This window comes from Arachis duranensis, chromosome 6, assembly GCF_000817695.3.
Source record: "Arachis duranensis cultivar V14167 chromosome 6, aradu.V14167.gnm2.J7QH, whole genome shotgun sequence".
NCBI lineage: Eukaryota > Viridiplantae > Streptophyta > Magnoliopsida > Fabales > Fabaceae > Arachis > Arachis duranensis.
The window spans coordinates 40,637,343-40,655,520 of NC_029777.3; the positions used below are offsets into that span (position 1 = coordinate 40,637,343).

At 38.2% G+C, this 18,178-nt stretch overlaps 1 long non-coding RNA gene across 2 annotated transcripts; it reads right to left on the reverse strand.

Annotated features, from left to right (window-relative positions):
• Positions 1-11,987: 11,987 nt before the first annotated feature.
• Positions 11,988-17,960, reverse strand: LOC107493766 (uncharacterized). 2 transcript variants are annotated; one of them, XR_001593084.3, is made up of 3 exons: positions 17,385-17,960; positions 17,118-17,279; positions 11,988-12,247 (listed from the first exon to the last, which is right to left on the reverse strand). It is a non-coding gene; the product is annotated as an uncharacterized LOC107493766 (long non-coding RNA). The 2 variants fall into 2 exon arrangements; XR_008010235.1 differs by lacking the exon at positions 11,988-12,247 and adding an exon at positions 15,212-16,349 and having other exon boundaries at positions 17,385-17,957.
• Positions 17,961-18,178: the final 218 nt, after the last annotated feature.

Sequence of the window (18,178 nt, forward strand, 5' to 3'; positions counted from 1 at the left end):
AACAATTTTCCCGCTTTGTAGATTATCTCAGGACTCTTGCAATAAAGATCCCATTTATAGAGGCACTTGAGCAAATACCCTCTTATGCTAAGTTCATGAAAGGGATCTTAAGTATTAAGAAGGATTGGAGAGAAACTGAAAAAGTTTTCCTCACTGAAGAATGCAGTGCAATCATTCTGAAAAGCTTACCAGAGAAGCTTAAAGATCTTGAAAGCTTTATGATACCATGCACATTAGAGGATGCTTGTACCAAGACAGCTCTATGTGATCTTGGGGCAAGTATCAACCTGATACCAGCATCCACTATCAAAAAGCATGGCTTGACTGAAGAAGTCAAACCAACCCGGATATGCCTCCAACTTGCTGATGGCTCCACTAAAATTCCATCAAGCGTAATTGAGGACATGATTGTCAACGTTGGGCCATTTGCCTTTCCCACTGACTTTGTGGTGCTGGAAATGGAGGAGCACAAGAGTGCAACTCTCATTCTTGGAAGACCTTTCCTAGCAACTGGACGAACCCTCATTGATGTCCAAAAAGGGGAGGTGACCCTGAGAGTCAATGAGAATGAGTTTAAGTTGAATGTTGTCAAAGCTATGCAGCATCCAGACACCCCAAACGACTGCATGAGCATTGATATTATTGACTCTCTGGTGAAAGAGTTCAATATGTATGAGAGTCTCGAATCAGAGCTAGAGGAAAATTTTAAAGATGTTCAGCCTGATCTGGAAGAACCAGAGGAAACAAAAGAACCTCTGAAAACTCCTCAGGAAGAGGAGAAGCCTCCTAAATCTGAGCTCAACCACTACCACCATCCCTGAAATATGCATTTCTAGGAGAGGATGACACTTTTCCCGTGATCATAAGCTCTACTTTAGAGCCACAAGAAGAGAAAGCACTAATTCAAGTGCTAAGGACACACAAGACAGCTCTTGGGTGGTCCATAAGTGATCTTAAGGACATTAGCCTAGCCAGATGCATGCACAAGATCCTATTGGAGGATGATGCTAAGCCAGTGGTTCAACCACAGAAGCGGCTAAATCCAGCCATGAAGGAAGTGGTGTAGAAAGAGGTCACTAAGTTACTAGAGACTGGGATTATTTATCTTATTTCTGATAGCCACAGGGTGAGCCTTGTCCAAGTTGTCCCCAAGAAGGGAGGCATGACAATGGTTCATAATGAAAAGAATGAACTGGTTCCTACAAGAACAGTTACAGGGTGGCATATGTATATTGACTATAGAAGGCTCAATACAACCACAAAAAATGAGCATTTTCCTTTAACATTCATAGACCAGATGCTAGAGAGAATAGAAGGTCATGATTACTACTTCTTCTTGGATGGCTATTCCGGTTACAACTAAATTACAGTAGATCCTCAAGACTAAGAGAAAACAGCATTCACATGTCCATCTGGAGTATTCGTCTATAGAAGGATGCCATTTGGACTATGCAATGCACCTGCAACCTTTCAGAGATGCATGCTCTCTATCTTCTCTGATATGGTAGAAAAATTTCTGGAAGTCTTCATGGATGACTTCTCAGTATTTGGAGACTCATTCAGCTCTTGTCTTGACCATCTAGCACTTGTTCTGTAGAGGTGCCAAGAGACTAACCTGGTTTTAAATTGGGAAAAATGTCACCTTATAGTGACTGAAGGAACTGTCCTTGGGCACAAAATTTTGAACAAGGGAATAGAGGTGGATCAAGCTAAGGTAAAGGTAATTGAAAAATTACCACCACCTGCCAATGTTAAGCCAATCAAAAGCTTTCTGGGACATGCAGGATACTATAGGAGGTTTATAAAGGATCTTTCGAAAATTGCAAAACCTCTGAGCAATCTGCTAGCCGCTGACACACCATTTGTCTTTGACACAGAGTGTTTGCAGGCCTTTGAGACTCTGAAAGCTAAACTGGTCACAGCACCAGTCATTTCTGTACCAGACTGGACATTACCATTCGAACTAATGTGTGATGCCAGTGACCATGCCATTGGTGCAGTATTAGAACAGAGGCATGACAAACTTCTGCATGTCATTTATTATGCTAGCCGTGTTTAAAATGATGCACAGAAGAATTACACAACCACAGAAAAGGAGTTGCTTGCTGCTTGCAGTGGTTTTTGCCATTGACAAGTTCAGATCCTATTTAGTAGGATCAAAAGTGATTGTGTACACTGACCATGCTGCTCTAAAATATCTCCTCACAAAGTAAGATTCAAAACCCAGACTCATAAGATGGGTGTTGCTTCTGCAAGAGTTTGATATAGAAATAAGAGACAGAAAAGGAACAGAGAACCAAGTAGCTGATCACTTGTCCCGGATAGAACCAGTAGCAGGAGCTTCCCTCCCTCCTACTGAGATCTCTGAAACCTTTCTGGATGAGCAATTGTTTTCCATTCAGGAAGCTCCATGGTTTGCAGACATTGCAAACTATAAAGCTCAGTAATGTCAAGCTATTGACAGTAAAGAAGCGCTTATTGGGAGGCAACCCAATCTTATTTATCTATGTTAATTACTTTTTCATTTCATTTTCCATTGTTATTTTATGTTTTCCTTATGTTGATGATCATGTGGAGTCATAAAAACAGCTGCAGAATTAAAGTGGAATAAAAAACAGCATAAAAAAATAGCACAGCCTGGAGGACAGGCTTACTGACATTTAAACGCCAGTAAGGATAGCAGAATGGGCGTTTAACACCCAGTCTAGTAGCATTCTGGGTGTTAAACGCCAGAATTGGCAGCCAAAGTGGCGTTTAATGCCAAAAAGGGATGTCTGGTATCTGGCTAGCATTAAATGCCAGAAAGGGGGCACCAGCCTGGCATTTAACGCCAGGAAAGGTAGTAGAACTGGCATTTAACGCCAGATTTGGAACACAATGGGCATTTAAACGCCAGGAAGGTGCAGGGATGAGAATTTCTTGACACTTTAGGATCTGTAGATCCCATAGAATCCCCACCTACCCCACCTCACTCTCCCTCTTCTCCACACCTTTCCATAACACTATTTCCCAACACCCACCTACCTTACCATTCACATTCAAACCATTTCCCTCCTTACCACCTTCCATTTCACACATCTCCAACACTTAACCCCCTTGGCCGAATTCCCACACACCTTTATCTCCTCTATTTCTTCTTCTTCTCCTCATTTCTTTCTTCTTTTGCTCGAGGATGAGCAAACCTTTTAAGTTTGGTGTGAAAAAAGCGTTTCTTTTTGTTTTTCCATAACCATTAATGGCACCTAAGGCCGGAGAAACATCTAGAAAGAGGAAAGGGAAGGCAGTGGCTTTAACCTCCGAGTCATGGGAGATGGAGAGATTCATCGCAAGAGCCTATCACTAAAAAAAGGATGGAGCAAACAAGAAGATGAGGAAGTCCCTCATAAAGAAATTCCTGAGATGCCTCAAGGGATGCATTTTTCTCCACACAACTATTGGGAGCGACTCAACACCTCTTTAAGAGATTTGAGTTCCAACATGGAGCACCAAAGAGCCAGGAGGGAGGAGCAACAAAGACAAGGAAGAGACATAGAGGAGCTCAAGAACTCCATTGGTTCTTCAAGAGGAAGAGGAAGCCACCATCACTAAGGTGGACCCGTTCTTTAATCTCCTTGTTTATTTTCTTTTCTGTTTTCGTTTTTTATGCTTTATGTTTGTGTCTTCATTACATGATCATTAGTATTTAGTGTCTATGTGTTAAAGCTATGAATGATTCCATGAATCTCTCACCTTTCTTAAATGAAAATTGTTTTTAATTGCAAAAGAACATGAAGTGCATAATTTTGAAATTGATCTTGAAATTAGTTTAATTATTTTGAGGTGGTGGCAATACTTTTTATCTTCTGAATGAATGCTTGAACAGTGCATATTTTTTATAGTGAAGTTGATGAATGTTAAAATTGTTGGCTCTTGAAAGAATAATGAAAAAAAAGATAAATGTTATTGATAATCTAAAAAATCATAAAATTGATTCTTCAAGCAAGAAAAAGCAGTGAAAAACACAAAAAATAAAAAATTTTGGCCAAAATAAAGAAAAAGAAAGAAAAAGAAAAAGCAAGTAGAAAAAGTCAATAACCCTTTAAACTAAAAGGCAAGGGTAAAAAGGATCCAAGGCTTTGAGCATTAATGGATAGAAGGGCCCAAAGGAAAAAAAGCCTGGCCTAAGCGGCTAAATCAAGCTGTCCCTAACCATGTGTTTGTGTCATAAAGGTACAAGTGAAAACCTTGAGACTGAATAGTTAAAGTCATGATCTAAAGCAAAAAGAGTGTGCTTAAGAACTCTGGGCACCTCTAACTGGGGACTTTAGCAAAGCTAAGTCACAATCTGAAAAGGTTCACCCAATTATGTGTCAGTGGCATTTATGTATCTGGTGGTAATACTGGAAAACAAAATGCTTAGGGTCACGGCCAAGACTCATAAAGTAGATGTGTTCAAGAATCAACATACTAAACTAGGAGAATCAATAACACTATCTGAATTCTGACTTGGTATGGATGCCAATCATTTTGAACTTCAAAGGATAAAGTGAGATGCCAAAACTGCTTAGAAGCAAAAAGCTACTAGTCCCGCTCATCTAATTGGAACTAAGCTTCATTGATATTTTGATATTTATTGTATATTCTCTTCTTTTTATCCTATTTTGTTTTTGGTTGCTTGGGGACAAGCAACAATTTAAGTTTGGTGTTGTGATAAGCGGATAATTTATACGCTTTTTGGCAATGTTTTTAGGTAGTTTTTAGTAAGTTTTAGTTACTTTTTAGTATATTTTTATTAGGTTTTATGCAAAAATCACATTTCTGGACTTTACTATGAGTTTGTATTTTTCTGTAATTTCAGGTATTTTCTGGCTGAAATTGAGGGACTTGAGCAAAAATCTGATTCAGAGGCTAAGAAAGGACTGCATATGCTGTTGGATTCTGACCCTCCTGTACTCGAAGTGGATTTTCAAGAGCTACAAAAAATGAATTGGCAAGCTCTAAACTCCGTTGGAAAGTAGACATCTTGAGCTTTCCAGCAATATATGATAGTCCAGACTTTGCCCGAGATTTGATGGGTCAAAATGGCGTTTAAACGCCCACCAGCGACCCTTTTCTGGCGTAAAATGCCAGAATGGGCACCAAAGCTGGAGTTAAACGCCCAAACTGGCATCCAAGCTGGCATTTAACTCCAGAAATGGCACATGCACGTGAAAGCTAGGAAGTTCAGCCCTAACACTCACCAAGTGGGCTCCGGAAGTGGATTTCTGCACTCTCTGCATCTAGTTACTCATTCTCTGTAAACCTAGGTTACTAGTTTAGTATAAAAACTACTTTTAGATATTTATTTTGTAACTTATGACATTTTGACAAATCCTATTGTATCTTCTACATTATGAACCTCTAAACCCTATAGGTGGGGGTGAGGAGCTCTGTTGCGTTTCCATGGATTAATGCAATTACTACTGTTTTCTATTCAATCACGTTTGTTTCTATTCTAAGATACTCACTCGTATTTCAACATGGAGAATGTGATAATCCATGACACTCATCATCATTCCCTAACTTATGAATGCGTGCCTGACAACCACTTCCGTTCTACATGAGCTCAACGTAGTCCTTGGGCGACAACTTGAGTGCGTATCTCTTGGGTTTCTAATCCACGAGTTTGACCTGCATCTCCTGACAACAGAGCACTCAAACTCATCAGAACCTTCATGGTAGAGGCTAGAACCAATTGGCAGCATTCCTGAGATCTGAAAAGTCTAAACCTTGTCTGTGGTATTCCGAGTAGGATTTGGGATGGGATGACTGTGATGAGCTTCAAACTCGCGAATGTTGGGCACAGTGACAGTGTACAAAAGGATAAATGTATCCTATTCCGACACAAGTGAGAACCGACAGATGATTAGCCATGCGGGAAACCGTAGAGGACGGATGGTAGCCATTGACAACGGTGATCCACCAACATACAGCCTGCCATGGAAGGGACATACATTTTTGGAAGAAGAAGACAGTATAAAAGCAGAAATTCAGAAGACAGAGCAACTCTGAAACCTCAACCTGCTCTCTATTATTGAATAACAAGTGCCATTCTTTTCATGCTCTTTTACTTTTCACAAACAAAATCCTTTTTATTATTAATCTCCTGACTAAGAGTTACAAGATAACCATAGCTTGCTTCAAGCCGGCAATCTCCATGGGATTGACCCTTACTTTTGTAAGGTATTACTTGGACGACCCAGTGCACTTGCTGGTTAGTTGTACAGAGTTGCAAAAGTGTGATTGTAATTCCACGCACCAGAGAGTCTGACAACTTGGGAAGATGTGGTAAACAAGTTCTTGGCGAGATTTTATCCTCCTCAAAGAGCCAATAGATTGAGGGCTGAGGTCCAAATATTCAGGCAATAAGATGGTGAAATTCTCTATGAAGCATGGGAGAGGTACAAAGACTTGACAAAAGGTGCCCACCAGACGTGTTCAATGAATGAGTGCATTTACACATTTTCTATGAAGGCTTGTCTTATGAATCAAAGAAGGAATTAGAACACTCTTCAGGATGATCTCTAAACAAGAAGAAAACCATTGAAGAAGCCATAGACATCATAGAAATTATGGCCAACAATGAATTTTTCTATGCCTCTTATAGGAGCAACAACCGTGGAGTAATGGAGTTAAATCATATGGATGCATTGCTGGATCAAAACAAGATGATTACCAAGCAATTGGATGACCTTACCAAGCAGATGGAAAGGAATCAAGTTGCAGCAGTCACCACTCAACCACCAGCTCAAGAAGGAGTGAATACAGAGGAAGGAGGTGCCTGGGAACAAGCCAATTATGTTAGAAACTCATCCAGACAGTCCCATGATCTATACTCCAAGACTTATAATCCTGGTTGGAAGAACCTCCCAAACTTTGGGTGGAAAAACTAGCAAGACCAAGGCCAAGATCATAGGCGTCACAACTCCAACCAAAACAACAATGCAGCTTATCAACACTCAACTCAAAGGTCATATCAACACCCACCCAACAACTCTTCTCAACATCCATATCAGACCCAAAACGGCCATTCTCAACCCTTTAACCGGAACTCGCCATCATCATCTGAAGATAGGGTCTCCAGGATTAAGACTCTGCTTGAAGGCCTATGCAAGGAAGTTCAAGACAACAAAGCGTTCAAGGATGAAGTACGAGCTAATATAAAGAACCAGGGAGACACCATCAAGAGGCTTGAATCTCAAGTAGGATATTTTTCTTAGTAGATTCCTAAGCCTACTGACGGCTTCCCAAGTGATACTAAGAAAAATCCCAGAGGAGAGACAAAGAAGGTGAGATGGGAAGAATGCAAGGTGATCACTATAAGAGATGATGAGGGTTTGGAAGAAGTGAACAAACCATCAGGGCACTCTCAAGGAATTCCAAAGAAAAATCAAGAAGAGAAGGACCAAAAAACTGATTCTACACAAAGAAAAGAGCCAATGGAGAAGGAGATTTTGAAATCATATGTACCCAGGGCACCTTTCCCCCAGAGACTCAGGGGTGGTGCAAAGGAGAGATCATACTCGAGGTTCCTAGATATTTTTGCATCTCTCCATGTAAACATACCATTCATTGAGGCTCTCCAACAGATGCCTTCATATATCAAGTGCATGAAGGAGCTGCAGACCAAGAAGAATTCACTGAAGGGTGGACAAACAATAGTGATGAATAAAGAGTGCAGTGCCCTCATTCAAAAGGATTTCCCTACCAAAAAGAAGGACCCAAGGAGCTTTCACATCGCTTGTGCTATAGGAGAAACAATGATTGATAGGGGGCTTTTTAACCTGGGAACAAGCATCAACTTAATGCCTCTCTCCCTCATGAAGAAGCTACAAATTAATAAGCTAACACCCACAAATGTGATCCTTCAACTAGATGACAAAACTTAAAAGCAAGCAATAGGAGTGGTCGAAAAGGTGCTGGTAAAGGTTGGGAATTACTTCCTTCCCACAGACTTTGTTTTCCTTGAAATGGAAGAAAACCATCTCCATCCAATTATCTTGGGGAGACCATTTTTAGCCACAGCCAAAGCACTCATAGATGTTGACTAAGGGGAGTTAATACTAAGGATACACGATGAACAACTCACCTTTCACGTCTTCAGACCCTCACAAGAATCAGAGCAAGAAAATAAAGAACTAAGGGATGATCACAATGAGACACTATTGGAAGAAACAAGCAGGGAATCACAAACAAGACACCTGGGCACCTCTTTGGTTGAAAAACAAAATAGTCAAATGATACAACAGCCAAGGACAACCCAGGAGGAGCCGAACCCACACGAGCTATATAAGACCAGCAACGAGGTTTCCCTAAGGAAAGAAGCCATGAGGAGTAAGGCATCTCCAGAGAAAGGGAGAAAAAAGATGCTAAGAGGGTGGAGGGACAAAAAGATCCTTACAAAGAACTTCTCTCCAGGAGATGCAGTGATATCTATTCATCACCCACTAATCCAACCTCATCTCTCTACTATTCCATCTCAGCTACCTCAGGTATATATCATCAGTAGAATCCTCTCCTTGGAACATGTGGAGATTCTCAAGGAAGCCACTGGAGATAGATTTATTGTGAGAGGGGAGGACTTGAGGCACTACCAACCACCCTGACAAGGCCAACCCTCAAGCTAATGACGTTAAAGAAGCGCTTCATGGTAGGCAACCTATGTTCTGTATCCTTTCTTTTAATTTGTTTATGTCTTTGACAGTAGTTAATAACGCAAGGCTCATGAATTTCAACTCAATTTTGATGGACACTTGAGTGAATCCTTGTATGTAACATAAAGTGAACAACAAGTTTGGTGTTCAAGGCACACTAAGAGGATATATATAAAAATCACATCATGCCTATCTTAGGAGCCTTGATCAACTCTTATTGCACTACATGGTCACAAACTAAGTTTGGTGTCACTAATATTGCATACATAAATCCTAGGAAGTTCGTTGATTTAAATTCATGAGTAACACTTAGTTGGTCTAAAATAAAAATTTAAAAAGTAGTTAGTCACAATTTCTATTTTGTCGCCACAAATAGACCTGACTTGTGTTCTTTTTTTTTATTATCTTGCATTGGAAATGAAGAAGGGATTGGATGGAATTAATGGGACAAATCAAGAAGAGAGGTTTGGACACTTCACAAAGGGGACTAGACACATGTCTTCGAATAAAGTGCCCTGGGAAGTGTTTCCATGCAACATTGAAGGGAGAATGCCTTTGGAGGCCGAACCAACCACATCATAAAAGTGGTGATCCTTGTGCCCATCCCATTTCAAATCCCAACCGTCCATTCTTGGCATATATGATTGATCCACACCTTTCATTTTCCCACCACTCTTCCATATAAATAGCTCTTACTCCATACCCTTTCACATTCCAAATCTTTTTCCCACCATAACTCATCTTCACACTTCTTACTCCCGGAACACGCAATCAACACTTCTTCCTCCACCAAAAGCACTCTTAACCACCCTTCTAGCTTCACTCTTCAACGTTACAACCATCCATACCTATACCCTTCCTAAATCAGAGATCACTCATGGCATCATCAAGATCTAAGAGGCGAAAGGGCAAAGAACCGGTGGAAAGCATTCCTTTTCATGAATGGATGTTCAAAACCATGTTCCATGAATTCCAATTTGGATGGATGGAATCCAAGAAAATATTGCCAGAGCTTGCATTTCAGTTCAATGATGACGAGGGTCCGGAGATTAGAGAGAAAATTGAATGGAGAAGATGGCAAGAGCTCATGAACCCAGTCACAAAAAAAAATGCAAATCTTATTAAGGAGTTCTATGCTAATGTAGCTAGAGAGGACATGATGAGAGGATTTTTGTGTGGTCTAGAATTTCACAAATGAAATCTCGTTGCAAGTATAGCTTCTAAACCAACAATAATCTTTTCATACAAAAATTTTGTTTGTCACAAGTACAAACCCCTAAAATCTATATACTAAAGTATTTAAATCTCGGGTTGTTCTCGCTAGGAATTACAATAAAGTGTCTTGTTATTGGTTATGAGGTATATTTTGGGGTTTTGATAAGAGGCATGAAGATACATGGCAAGAAAGTAAACTAATAGCTTAAAAGGTCTTGGCAAGGGTTGGTGGTCAAGGATCTCTATCCCTATCACTAACCACAACTTGTGTATTGGCAAGGATCAATCCCTTTAAGTCATCCTCTAACTAGTAAAGGAAAGTAAAATGAGATATATCAATCCAAGTCCATAAGTCCTAACTCTCTACTAATCCAATTAGTGAGAACTAGAGTTAATGGCTCCCAATCATCAATTACTTGGACATTAGTAACTCAAGAGTTCCTAAGTTACCTCTCCAAGCCAAGAACATAAAATTCTACTCTAACACTCCTCCAAGCATTTTATTAAACACTTGGAAGGCACAAAAGGAAAGCATAGTAAAATTGCAAGGAAAGTACATCTACACTACTCAATTGCAAGGAAATAAACAACAACAAATCAAATGAACACAATTATTACGAATTACCTCAAATTGAATTGAAAGAAAAGAGAAGGAACAAGAGTAGATCTACAACAAAATATAGGAACAATATAAAGGAAATTATAACAAAAGAATGGAAGAAAGATGAATGTAATAACAAATAATTGAAAGGTAGAAGTAGATGAAAATATGAATTAAAACCTAGATCTAAGATTATTGACCTAAACTTAATCCTAATTCTAAAGAGAAGTGAGAGCTTCTCTCTCTAGAAACTAACTCTAACTACTTCTAAAACTAAACTATGACTAATGATCAAAAGTCTCCAAAGTATGTTCATTCCCTCTTTAATCCTTGGCTTAAATAGCTTCAGAAATGAGTTGGATTGGGCCCACAAGGCTTCTAAAATCACTGGCCACGGGTTGCATTATAAAAAGTCACGTGCAGCATCGGTGCATACGTGTACAGTGCACGTACACATCTCTATATGTGATGCAACTATGGTGAATCTTATTTCATTTTGAAGTCCCGAATGTTAGCTTTCCATTGCAACTAGAACTGCCTCATTTGGACCTTTGTAGCTCAAGTTATGATCGAATAAGTGCGAAGAGGTCGGCTTGACAGCTTTTCGATTCCCTCATTTGTTCATGAGTTCTCCATTTTTACATGCTTTTTCTGTATTCCCTCAATCCGATCTTTGCCTCCTAAACCTGAAATCACTTAACAGACATATCAAGGCATCTAATAGAATCAAGGTGAATTAGATTTAGCTATTTTATGTTCTAGAAAGCATGTTTTCACTCTTAAGCACAATTAAAAGAGAATTTACAAAATCATGCTATTTCATTGGATACATGGGAGAAAAGTTGACAAAACCCTCTAAATTTAACACAAGATAAACCCTAAAAATGGGGTTTATCAACCTCCCCAGACTTAAACCATAGCATGTCCTCATGCTAAATCAAGAAGGATAAGAAAAGAGGTATGAACATTTATTCAATGCAAAGAACTATATAAACCTATCTATATGAATGCAACTAAATGCAAAAATGATTCTACCTACTTGGTTGAAGGTAAATCAATCTCCAAGAACATATATGCACAAATAGGGCTAAGATCATATGACGATTCATGAATCCTACGAATTCAAATATAAAACTGAAGTTCAAATAGACTTGCAAGAAGAACGCTCATGAAAGCCGGGAATCAAGGAATTGAGCATCGAGCCCTTACCGGAAGTGTTTGCACTCTAATCGCTCGGTGTTTGGGGTTTATTCACTCAATTCTCCCCTAATCATGATTTTCAAGATTTGTTTTTCATCTAACAATCAACAATTATCCAATGCATGCATACATTCATCATGAGGTCTTTTCATAGGCTGTAATTGTAACGTCCCGTCCAGCAAAATACCTTGCTTAAGTCAGGGTATTTCTACTAGAAAGAACATTACGTAACCTTCTCTAGTATTAACTACTTAAGTATCAAGCCTTTGTATCGAGTTCGCGTTTCAGTTTTAAGAAAATTCCAGAAAAATTTATTTTTATTCATTAAAGTTATAATTCAAACATTTCCAAGTAATAATAATAACATAATTACTATTGATAATAATTCTTATACAAAAGAAACCATATGAAACTCAAATATAATATACCAAACCTACCCCTCTATACGAAATAAAATCTCAAGGGACAACAGCGAGGGGACTCTATGAAAGCAATTAAAACCATAAATGAAGCCTACTAATCGCTCGTAGCTTCAAATTTCGTCTTCAAACCTGTGTCACTGAAAGGGTGGAAAATTTGGGGGTGAGAACCAAACCACATGTTCTCAGTAGAGGTAGAGAATGCCGTGAAAGTAAAGAATAAAATGCAAATAGTTAATTCCATTCAAAAATATTTAAAAGAAAAACTGTTTTCATTTGCAGTGATCTTTACTCGCCTTATCAATCTTTTATTTTGAAAAACCAACGGCATAACATTCAAAAATCCAAAATCTTATAAAGCTTCAGTTAATTATCCAAAATTCTAAACCTATATTTTCCTTTATGAAAATCTTAAATGTTTTCCTAGACTGTATGAATGACTAATCTGTTCCAAGCATAGGTTCATTAAGTCTATGCTGAACCAGCTCAATCTTTCATACTTACTAAACCTCAAACACAATCCAATCACGGCCTCATGCCCAAGCAATTCAACCAACACCCAATTCACCACAATCCAGTCAATTAGTTACAAACACAAGTAATGAGGTTCAAACACAATCAAGAGCAATTATATCAAGTATATCAATTAGCAGTTATTAGAATTATTCATTTAGGCAAACCAATTACAATATACACACCCAAACAATATCACATAGATGCATATGATGAATGTCTAGTCCTAATACAAGCCATGAGCTCATGTGTCGGTTGGCCGCCCGTAATCCTGATATTTATCCGGTCACGAGTAATCCTGATTTCCTGGATACGATTTTCCGTTCCTAAATAAATGCACATATAATAATATCCGCTCATTTGAGACAGCCTCTGCTTACTGTAGGAAATATATATATACTCTGCTCTGCTCTGGGGAAGCGGAAAATGGCTGTAGGTAACTTAGTTTCCCTATCTGTATCTCTTTACTTTTCTCTAATTACTCTTTCCTCTGTATCTATATTATTCTTTTTCTCTTTATTCTCTTTACTTTACTTCGGCTGCTCTGTTCTCTGTGTTTCTCTACTCTGCTCTGATTACTCTTTTCTTTTTATCTCTTTACTCTTTTGTAATTGTAAATATGCAAGTGGTACAAAACCCATGCCCTTGCCAACAATCTCGTATATCAAATAATCTTTTCTTAAAAGAATCATTGAAGTTATTATCATTAAATAAGCTTTAAATATTGATTTTGATTAAGTCCTTATATTTTTATAAAAATTTGGACATAATCTCCTTTGAAAATAAGACTTAGCCACCCTTACAGGTTCCTTCTTTCTCAACATTTCACCAGCCTTTTTCAACAATTGCCACAACATTTTATTCTCAAAAACATTTGATAATAGTATAGAAAATCTATTTCTTAAATTCCATATCCAAAATAATTACCAACTCAACTTGGCAGCCTGATTTCCATTTTATTTTTAAAATATCAAATGAATTCAGAATTACGCAAATTTTATATCCATGCGACCATCTCAGATTAAGCTTTCTATTAAACCAAAAATTATAATATTTCATTGACTCTAGCTTCGAGAATATAAGCAAAACCGTGATTGTTCTGCAGTGATAAAAATCCAGAAGACAGCAGCAACATACAACACTCAAAATTTCATATAAAATCCAAATTAAATCCAACCATCTTCAAATTAATGTGGTTAAACATAACTTAGCGAAATTTCCTTCTCAATTGGTTCCAGGGTCATACCATTTTTAATGAAGGAGTTACGTAGCTTGAAAGTTAGGTAATTTTCTGCAGAATTCTGTTTTACAAATCATTAAACACAACCTCTTCCAAGTCCCATAACTCACTTATTAAAACATGGAAAACCCTGAAATTTGAATCATATGTACTAAACATACTCAACTTTCACCTCCAATTGGTTGCATCTCAATATCATTCTAGAATCAAAGATTATAAAGTCTCTAAGTTACTGATTTAAAAAACAACACCTGACTTTTACTGCATAATACATCTTAATTTAAAAATCCAAATCTTTAAAACCACAACTCTAACAATTCTAAATTTTTATAAAATTATAGTATTAGAACCAGAGTTTCATTTAAAATTGGTTCCATTTCAAAATTCAAATCGGAGAAATTCCAATAGAGGAAACAAGTTGCTGCTGTGTTAAACGTTCTGCAGAAAAACCAGATTTGACTTCCATAATTCAAAATTCATCATAAATCATAAACTTAATGAAAAAGTCTCAAATTCACCAGTCCAGCTCCCCATATTCCCAAGCTTAACCTGGACTTGGTTCCACGCAATTTCGATAATCACAAAATTAGTTATAACTTTTCAACGTTGCTGACTCAGTTTAGAAATTATGTAGAAAATCAGATTTTAGAATTCAACTTTGAAAAATCATAACTAATTCTCTAGTTGATACGAAACCTTCAAAATTGAGTTTTCACAATTACACTTAATATAATTTACTTAATGATGTGTAGAAAGCGATCCAACACAAAACTCACCGGCAAGTGTACCGGGTCGCGTCAAGTAATAAAACTCACGGGAGTGAGGTCGATCCCACAGGGATTGAAGGATTGAGCAATTTTAGTTCAGTGGTTGATTTAGTCAAGCGAATCAAGTATTGGTTGAGTGATTTTGTATCCAACAGTAAGTAAATGACAGAAAATGTAAAGGAGAAGGGAAGAATTGCAGAAATTAAAGAAAACTGAAAGTAAAAGAGCTGAATCTTAAAGAGCAAGAAATTAAATGACTGAAACTTAAAGTGCAAGAAATGTAAATTGCAGTAACTTAAAGTGTAAGAAATATAAATTGCAGTAATGAAAAGGGATTTGAGGACTGGGATTTTAGAAGTCAAGCAAGGGAAATTAAATTGCAACAATTATCAAAGTAAAAGATGATTTGAATTCTGTTAGATCTCAACAGAAAAGGAAATTAAATTGCAGCAGGGGTTCACAGAAGAACCAAAAGGAAAATGAGATCTCAGGACTCCAGAGACTAGATAGCAAAGTCTAGATCTCAATTGCCTTCCCAGATCCAAATTCACAAAGCAATTAACAAGAAATTAAAGAGGAAGCAGTAAAGGAAATTGGGTTCAATTCAATTATGCAGTGAGATAATCAAAGAGATCTTAAATGGAGATTGAGACAGAAATTCCTCAACTCTTCACATCCAAGATTCAAACAAGAAAAGTAAAAATGCTCAAGCAAGAACAAGGAAGAAGAGAGATCAATTCTCCTTCCCAATTCTCTAAAATCTCAGTTCAAAGCTCTCAATGAAGTCTCAAAATTTCAAAATCAAAAGAAGCTCTCAATTCAAAAGTGAAAAGAAAAGTTTCTAATTCCATCAAACTATCTCCTATTTATACACTTTCTATTCTTGGATTTTGGAATTTGGATGGGCTTTTGATTTGGTGAAGAAATGAATTTAATTGGATTTTTAATCCAATTTCAGCCCATGAAGAAGTAGCTCCTAGGAGGCTGCCCTGCCCTTGTGGAGGGCAGGGCAGGAAATGGTGCGTGCGGCCTTGTGCGTGCGTGTTTGGTGCGAGTGGTGCTGCAGGATGCTGCCCTGCCCTTGTGGAGGGCAGGGCAGAATTTTGTTGGTGCGCCAGATTCTGCTGCCCGCACGTGTGTGCTTGCTGGCCGAGACTCCTTGGTGCGCCAATCTTGTGCGCTGGCCGTGCATCAAAAAAATGCTGCCCTGCCCTTGTGGAGGGCAGGGCAATGTGCCAAAGATGAGGTCCCAAGTTTGAAACTTGGTGGTGGCACACGCTACTTCTTTTCTTTGGTTTTCTTGGCACCAAAGTCATGCTTAGTTCCTTGCTTCCTCATGGTGCCGTGTTCGATCTTGGGAGAATGAAGGCAAGCTTGTGAGTATCACTCTCCCACTCCCCCTTGCTCATGAGTTCGAACCTTGTGGCAAGCATTGGTAGGCTTTTTCCTTGAATTTATTTCTTTGATGAGCCCGATATTGCCCTTGAGGAGGGCAGGGCAGAGTTTTTGCTCTCCTTGATCCTTAGCATCAAATTGTGCTCTGCCCTTGTTGTGGGCAGGGCAGTATTGCCTCAAAGCTTGGTTCATAATGTTGCCCTCCTGGAGGGTAGTGTGCCCTTGTGGAGGGCAATGTTTGCTTCCTCCCTTCCATGCGCCACACTTCTTGTCTCTTGGGCCACGCTTTCTTAAGCCACGCTTTTCCTCTTTTCTTCCTTTCTTCACCTATAAGAAACCAAAACAACCACTCAAAGTATCTCTAAACTCATAAGGTTCATAATTCATAAAAAATCAATTAATTCTTGCTTAAACCTCATGATTTAGCGTCAATTCAATGGTGGTTGCTTGACTTAAAGAAGTGTTGCATTTTCATTCCAAATTGCTTACTTAGGATGCAAGAAAGTGCATAAAGACTAATAAAACAAGTGAAATTAGCTTGAAAAAAATGGGTATATGATGACCTGTCATCACTTAACACTTAAATTCTTATAATTTCAGTCACTATAAAGTCATTGATTCACTTTCAAAGTTGCCGTTTAATTTCAAAGCTCAGCTTTTTCAGCAAGCAATTCAACATCTCAAATTCAATCCTTTAAACATTCTCTAAATCCAATTCTAGTCAATAATCAACTAAATCCATCACTGATACAATAATTATAAAACTAGCTCAACAGCAACAAATCCAACATAATCCATCAAGATTTAGTAATTCTCAACAATAAGTCATCAAACTATTCCCAATCTACATAATCAATCAATATCACCAATCAACAATTTCAAATCACAATCTCAACCATTCCAATCACAATTTCAGCCACAATTCAATATTCACACAACCAATGAATATTACTATCAATAATTCCAATTACACTTCACAAGCACAACTTAACATTCATATCATCAATTAATCACTCGCAACAATTAAGACTATTTGCAATTTACTCAATAAACCGTGCGAGCATTCTTAAATTGAAATCGTTTTAAACCCCCTACCTCGATGTCATAATCGCAGGATCTAACACAGCAATTCCCTTTATTCCTAATTCGTGGCAGCAACCGCAACAGTGATGCCAATGACTCTCTGTAGCAGCTATGTCATCAATAATCGCGATAATGATGGCTAGACGGAAACAAAAACATTTTTGGGCATTTTTCCTATAACAATGGAGTAGCAAGCAGAGATAACAATAATCAAAATAGGTTGTTAATGATACAGATTCAGATACAAGGATGAAGGAGGCTATGGTAACCGAGCAATACCAGGGTAGGGCTGAAATAGTTCACAGCAATAACGTGGATGATGCTTCTCGGATGGCTGACTCCCTCAACAGCACTAGCAAGTGCATCAGTGGCAGAACGACTCTCTTCTCTCATCACGTCACTCCTCCCCTTCCTGCCCTGTTCGATGGTATCGATGACAGTTAGGGTTCCTCTCACCAGTGGCCCCTTCGATGGCGCCGACTTTCATCAATGGTAGTGGCGGCGACGATGATCTTGGGCGGAATCAGCGGTAACCTCTCTTCTACGCGTGGCAACTCCAGTAAATGTCAACAGAAGCAACGCGTCTCCCAGTTCGTCGCTCTTTTCTTCTCTCTATGTGCAGTATCTTCGATTGATAATAGTAGCAGCGATGGGTGTACGAGGATGGTGAGATCGAAGCCTTCTTCCTTCCTTTCTGTTTTCGTTTTTCCCCTTTCTCCCTCTGTGTCTTGCTCTCTCTCGATCTTTCTTTATTTGATTTTCTGAATCCAATTCTGATTTTCATTTGGAAATATGTGGTTTACATTAGCTATAGATGAATGGCTCATAATAAAGGAATATGTGGATCATTGGAGAAAGGATGGGTGGTAGTGTGCGTGTGTTTGTATAATTGGTCAAGGAGTTTACGTATTAGATAGTAATGCTATATATAAAATAAGAAACATAGGACTAGTGTTAAAGTAAATTTTATTCGAGTAACTCAGAAATTTTATAAAATATTTGAGATAAAATAACAATTTATGATTCAAATATAATATTATAAAGATTACTTTTAAAACGCATAAAAATTTATC